At 34.5% G+C, this 7,214-nt stretch overlaps 1 pseudogene; it reads left to right on the top strand.

The window, feature by feature from the left end:
• Window positions 1-249: 249 nt before the first annotated feature.
• Window positions 250-5,988, top strand: LOC131662398 (disease resistance protein SUMM2-like; annotated as a pseudogene).
• Window positions 5,989-7,214: the final 1,226 nt, after the last annotated feature.

Genomic DNA, 7,214 nt, shown 5'->3' with positions numbered 1-7,214 from the left:
TCTCCGAATTACATCTCCAAAAATACCCCTAAAAAAAAGAAATTTGGTGCGTTCGAATATGCATCTCCGAATTCAAGGAGTAAAGCTATAATTTCACCCAAAACTCCTAAGAAGGTTAAGGGGTGTATAAAAAATTCCTATAAATTTAGAGATTGATTGTGCTCCAAATTTTTTTTGTTTATAAAAATGCCAATTAAGTTAACAGCGACTAATTCTAATTGATCCACTTCATTTAAGTTCCAGCACCACTGAAACCACATAGTACCTAAGACTTTGCCAAACGTTGTTATCCGTAGAGACTAATGATGTGGTTATAGTCTACTAATACCTAGTCTGAGATAAGGTAAACAATATTTTGTTGTATGATTGTGTCAAAGACTAAGTGCAACCACACGTATCCTTCGCTCTATCTGTTAATCTTAAACTAAGTTCATCTCACTCACACTGCATCTACTTCTTGAGATAAGGTATGATGCTTTTCCATTCAAAATATCATATGGTCAAAGTAATTTGTTGAGGTCCAAACTAGATTCCATCCTATTACTTATATTTTACAATTTTCACCAATCCCAAAATAAGCTTTGTATTCTAAATTATTAGTCTTTTGTGTTCTAAATTTGACATTATTTCCTGAATTTTTATTCGACTAAGTTAATATTTCTTTTGCTTATATCCGTACATGACAAATACTGAGATGTTTTTCTATCATCAAGAAATTAAGTGACCGATTCATACATACCATACCATGGATCTTTGACTGACTGAATTTTGTAAATCATTTTATTAACAGGTTTTCTTAAATTATGGCAAATTTTGTCATGTCCATTATGACTCATCTGGGTGAATATTTGGCGGAACCAACCATTCGCGAAATAAAATACCTTCTTTGTGTTAATAATGTAATCGATCTTCTTGAGAATGAAAGAGAGGCGCTGTCGTCTGAAAGAGACAACATGCAGACTCGTGTGGCACAAGCCAAAGAGAGAACTGAAGTAATTGAAAAACCAGTTGAGAAATGGTTGAATGATGTCGAGTATCTCCTTAAAGAGGTGGAGATTCTTGCACAAAGGACAGAGACAGACCTCAATTGTTTTCAAGGATGGTTTCCAACGTGTAGTCGGTATCTATTGTGCAAGGAAATGGTTCAGAAGATAGAGGCAATGGAGAAATTCAAAGGCAAAAGCGGTGATATTAATCCATTTTCTCATCTTGCTCCATTACCAGGTATTCAGTATCACTCATCTGAAGACTTCATTTATTTTGAATCAACAAAAATGGCTTATAGTCAAATCTGGGAAGCACTTGAGGATGATCGCGTCTCTATAATTGGAGTACATGGAGAGGGTGGATGTGGAAAAACAGCCCTTGTAACAGAAGTTGGCAAAAAGGCTGAGGAATTGGATATGTTTGATATGGTTATATTTATCACAGTGTCTCGAACTCCAAACATTAGAGGCATTCAAGGAGAAATGGCTGATACGTTAAACTTGAGATTGGGGGAAGAAAGTGAAAAGGGAAGAGCACAACGTTTATGGTTGTGTTTACATGAAAAGAAGCGAACTCTTATAATAGTAGACGATCTATGGGAAAAGTTTCATTTGATGGATATAGGGATTTTCTTAGACAATGTTAACAAGCGAACTTGGAAGATCCTCGTAACCACTCGTAGCGAGCGTGTTTGTACAGCAATGAAGTGCCAAAAGACGACTCATTTGGGGCTCTTGTCTGAAGATGAATCTTGGACTTTCTTTCAAAATTTTGCGGGAGTTGATGACATACACTCCAATTTATTTGATGGTGTGCCACAAGAAATCTGCAATGAATGTGAAGGACTTCCCCTAACAATCAAAACTGTGGCGTCGTCATTAAAAGGAAGGCCTGGAAATGAATGGCGTCGGAAGTTAGAGAAGTTGAGGGAATCAAGGGTATCTGATGACGAAGGAGGAGTGCAAGCTGCTTTGAGATGCATTGAATTATGCTTTGATTCTTTGCCAAGTCCGGAAACAAAACAATTATTTCTGGTGTGTTGTCTTTTCCCCGAAAACTATCACATCCAAATAGAAGATTTGTTGAGGTATGCATCTGGACTGAGTGTGGGAGAAATAATATCGTTACAATCAATGAGGAGCTTGATCCAAGCGCGCATAATCAAACTCTTAGAATCACATTTGCTGGAGCGAGGTTCGGTTAAGATGCATGACGTGATTCGTGAAGCAGCCTTATGGATTGCAAATAGATCAAAGAATTGCAAAATCTTGGTAAATGTGGACAACCCATTTAGTATTGTGGCAGAGGACAACAAGATAAAAGATTGTTTTGCAGTATCCTCATGGTGGTACAATGAAAGTCCCTCTTTCTGTCAATTGCATGCTCCCAATCTTAAAATGCTATTGCTAAACATAAGTGCTCGTAGGTCATGGAATTCACTGGATTTATCGCATTTCATATTTGAAGGAATACAAGGGATTGAGGTGTTTTCTCTAACCATCAACTACAAAATAGTACCACTATCACTACCTTCCTCAATCCAACTGTTGACGAATGTTCAAACTTTGCGCTTAAATGGATTAGAGTTTGGTGACGTATCTTTCATAGCTAGCTTAATAAGACTTGAGGTTCTTGACTTGCGACGTTGTAACTTCAAAGAACTTCCTATTGAAATAGGTAAACTCTTACGTCTTAAGCTGCTAGATTTGTCAGAATGTCGTATTTTTGAAAAAACCTATAATGGAGCAATAGGAAAATGTTCACAACTAGAGGAATTATATGCTTCAGGTTGCTGGCCAGAAGAGTATGTTTCTGAGATTGCTATGGATATTGGTTACCTCCCAAATTTACAAAGGTTTAAATTTAGTGATCAAATCACACTAAATTTAAAAGATTGTAATATCTCAAATTTGAAGGCATCTGAAAAAACAATTCTGCAAATAGGTAAAAATATTTCTTTGACAGGCCTTCATGGAGGATGTAAAAATATCATCCCTGATATGGTTGGAATTGTGGTAGGCATGAATGATTTGACTTCTCTCCATCTTACAAGTTGCAAAGAGATAGAATGCATCTTCGATGCAACCTATGATTTCAAGGAAGATGATTTGACTCCCAGCTTGGTCCAGTTAAGACTTCAACTTTTGGAAAACTTGACAGTATTGTGTCGAGGTCCACCTCTGGAAGTACTACGCTTCTTTGAAAAACTAGAACTACTTGATATTCAATTTTGCAAGCAGTTACACAGCATTTTTCCTATGGATTGTAAGTTACAAAATCTTAAGATCCTCAGGTTAGAAGATTGCAAGACCGATGAAGTACTTTTCATAACATCTGTTGCTCAAAGTCTGCAGCAATTAGAACAACTAAAAATAAGTGGATGCAATGAATTGAAGCATATAATTGCTGAAAGTGGAAGTGAACGCGATGGCTGTAATACAAGTGGGGAAATAATTCCAACTTCAATGAATTCTCATTTTCTGATGACCAATCTAAGGGAAGTTGAGATTTTCAGTTGTGGAAGTTTAGAGTCAATATTCCCAATTTCGTATGTTGATGGACTTACACGATTGCAAACGCTGGAAATATCATCATCTCCTAAGCTGGAATATGTGTTTGGTGAATATGGTCATGAACACCTTTCATCACACCAGAGCCACATTATGCTTCCTCATTTGGAATCTCTCAGACTCCTTGGTCTAGACAATTTAATTGGGATGTGTCCAGAGAATTGTCAAGCAAAGTGGCCATCTCAGTCTCTGAGGATAATGATCATGTATAATTGTCCAAAATTGGATGTACCATGGTTGAATTTGCAGGTAGCCTATGATAAGAGACAACATCGTCATCTGAATGAAGTGAGTAGTCATATTGAAATGCTTTGTAGCATATATACAATTTCCTTTTTTATAATATTACCTACCTTTGGATATTCCATTTCAGATTTGGAGTTTCCAATGTCTTCAGAATTTAACAGTGGGCAATTTTGCGAAATTGAAATGTTTATTCTCCATGGAAACACATAGAAGCTTACCAGAGTTGATGCATCTTGCCATTCAAGATTGTCAAGAATTGGAACAAATTGTTGCAGTAAATGAAGAAGTTTTGGAACTTCCTAATGCTGAATTGTATTTTCCAAATCTAAAAGAGTTATATGTCTATAACTGCAACAAATTGAAAAGCCTTTTCCCTCTTGCTATGGTCAGAATGCTTCCACAACTAAGTATGCTTTACATAAAAAAATGTCGTCAAGTTGAAGAGATATTTAGACATGGTCCCGGAGGAGATGATATTATCAAGGAAATGGAAGTTGTGCTACCAAACTTGACACAAATAATATTGGATGATCTACCAAATTTTGTAGATATCTGCCTTGGTTGTAAGTTACATGCAGTTAAACTTCAAGAACTTCGCATATATAACTGCCCCAAAACTGTTCCAAGCTTAAGAAAAATTCAGGTGACTCTTCTTCCTTGTTAACTAGAATATTTTGACTTATTTCTTAATTTTTCAAAATAATAATATTATTTAGTTCAATGTTAGGATAATGAGATAGAAACAAACCTCAAAGCTTCATTTTGAATATTTCTTAAAACTTCTGTTTCACTTGGTTTGCAATGGATTTTGTTTGGACTTACCGAAGATAGATTAGTTAATCATTTATGGGAGTTAAAAAGGCAACTTAAAATAGTTTTTATTTGCTAATTCAATAAAAAAATTCAAATATATTATTTGAGTGTACCTGGTGGGAAGATATTTCATTAGCTAACCGAAATTTTGACTTTGTTGTTGATTAAGATGAAATTGGAAGAAGAAGAAGAAGAAGTAAGATTAAAATATTCTGATTCTTTTTATTCGCTATCAATTCTGAAACTGGAAGAAGAAGTAGAGAAAGCAAGATTAGAAGACGGTGATTCTCTTTATTCTCCCTCACTTTCAAAACTGGAAAGAGAAGAAAAAGCAAGATTAGAAGATGATGATTCTTTTTAGGGTAATATTAACATGTCCCCCTCAGGCTATGTTTGGATACAGAAAGAACGGAGCGGAACGAAGCGGAGCGGAACGGAGTGGAATGAAATAAATATGTCTTTCTATTGTTTGGATACTTCATGATGGAATAGAATAATTTTTTCATTACGCCCAAATCGGAGTTACAAAAAATGGTGGAATGGGATGGAATGCATTTCATCCGATACCACTCCAACCCATCCATTTTTAATTGATCCAAATGATGGAACATAAACTTATTCCGCTCCATTTCATCCTATTCCATCAATTCAAACATATCCTTAGGCATATGTTAAGAGTTAATTGTGAAATTTTTTTTTTAAAAATTGTGCATTATTTTAATTAAAAATTAAAAATTAATGTATTTATTACGTTCGAGAAGGTTGGTTGGTATTCAATGCTACAGAGGGATCAGGCACGCTGATGGCTTACCCTGTCGTGGAAAGCTAACTCATACAAAGGAAATATTTTAGTGTCATACTTCAGAGTGTAAACGTACCGATCAAGTTCAATTTATATATATATATATGCACACAGTGAATCCTAACATGTACTCTAAGCATTAAGGATGTCAACTATAAGGTAACCTTTCAAAAAAATATTAATGATTTCATTCAATAGATTCTAGGCTTTGTTCTTGTTCATACCTGTTCAATTTCAGTTTGCTCTTTGATTTTTGAAATTTATTATTAATATAATATTATCATGTGCCTTATATTCCTAAAGTAGAACACGAACAAGTCTATGTTTTAGATTTTCATAAGTGTGGATCAATGCATGTTTCAATATAGGTTGGAAATTTTAATTTTTTTTGGTTATTTTAAATCATGGATTAAATACGTTTTTAGTCCCTATAAATATGCGACCCGGTATTTGTAGTCCTTATAAAATTTTTCTGAATGGTTCTTATAAAATTATTATGCACCTAGTTTCAGCCCCTACTATCAAACCGATGTGTATTTTAGAATGATTATTTTGTAGACATGTTCATAATGTTTTAAAAAGTTCCTGAAAAAAAAAAGAAACTCAAAATTTAATTTCTAGGTTGAGATTTTCGTTACTTTTATCATTATTTTTTGAAATTTGAAAAATTCATATTTAATTTTTCTCGTTTTAAAAAATTCTAAAACTTTGTAAATAAATATTTTACAGTACTCTAAACATATATAAAAAAAATTATTCAAAAATTTAAAAATTAAAGTGTATTTAAACAGTTTTTAGAATTTTAGAAAATAGCAGGACTAAAATTGCATGCAAAAAAATTTAAAAAAAATATTTATTGAAGGAAAATTGTATAGGGACTAAAAATGCAGGGTCGCAAATTTATAGGGTCTAAAAACATATTTAACTCTTAAATCATTTATTATTGGACTCAAATTAATTATGTTTTATTTTTTTTTACACTCCTATGATCTTCCAATACTCACTGATTTGAATTAATTTGGATCCTTATGTTGCCAAACACTTTATTTTTCAGTAGTTTTAGTTTTTTTTTTTTTTGAAACAGCAAAGAAAAGGACATAACATTAATTTAAAGGCATGAGACATGCCAGAGTCCAAACAATGAATAATACAGAAAACAAACCAGTACCACCCAGCCAATAATATGAAATGACTTTGACAGAAGCCTAATAACAGAAAAACTAAGATTGTACTAAAGCAACTGTGAAAAACCCTGTAGACAACACCAAAAATCAATGGCAGCAGAACATCCTTGCCCCAAAATAAACTATCCAGCACCTAAAATTAAAACCTGATCACTAATACTACTAACGAGACCTGATATATTGCCGAGGCCAAGACACTTCGAAACAACGCCGAACTGAAAGATAAACACCGTCCAGAATCTTCAGCCACCACAACATACTGCAATGCAGCCTCTTATGACAAGTGATACAATGTAGAAGCTGAAAAAACGACAGAATAGACAGGATCACGACCGGAAGCTCTACACGGACGAAAACTCCACGACAAGCAGAACCATAATCGAACCAGTTCCACACCAGCACCAAACTTGTTATCCTCTGGAAAATCAGAGCCCGAGGCAAATCCTAGGATTTGATCTCCATTGCGCATAATTGAATTGTACGTCCATGTTAATTGATGACAACCACCTCCATGAAAGATCTATAGTGTCTTCGAACACCTTTTCCTGGGCCGTGTCTTTGTTGCTGAAAATTTTGGCATTCCTGGCTTTCCATATGCTCCATATTCCGGCG

This window comes from Vicia villosa, linkage group LG3 (assembly GCF_029867415.1).
Source record: "Vicia villosa cultivar HV-30 ecotype Madison, WI linkage group LG3, Vvil1.0, whole genome shotgun sequence".
NCBI classification, from domain to species: Eukaryota; Viridiplantae; Streptophyta; class Magnoliopsida; order Fabales; family Fabaceae; genus Vicia; species Vicia villosa.
Note: the sequence above shows the minus strand (reverse complement) of the source record. Positions and strands in the feature narration are given on the sequence as shown.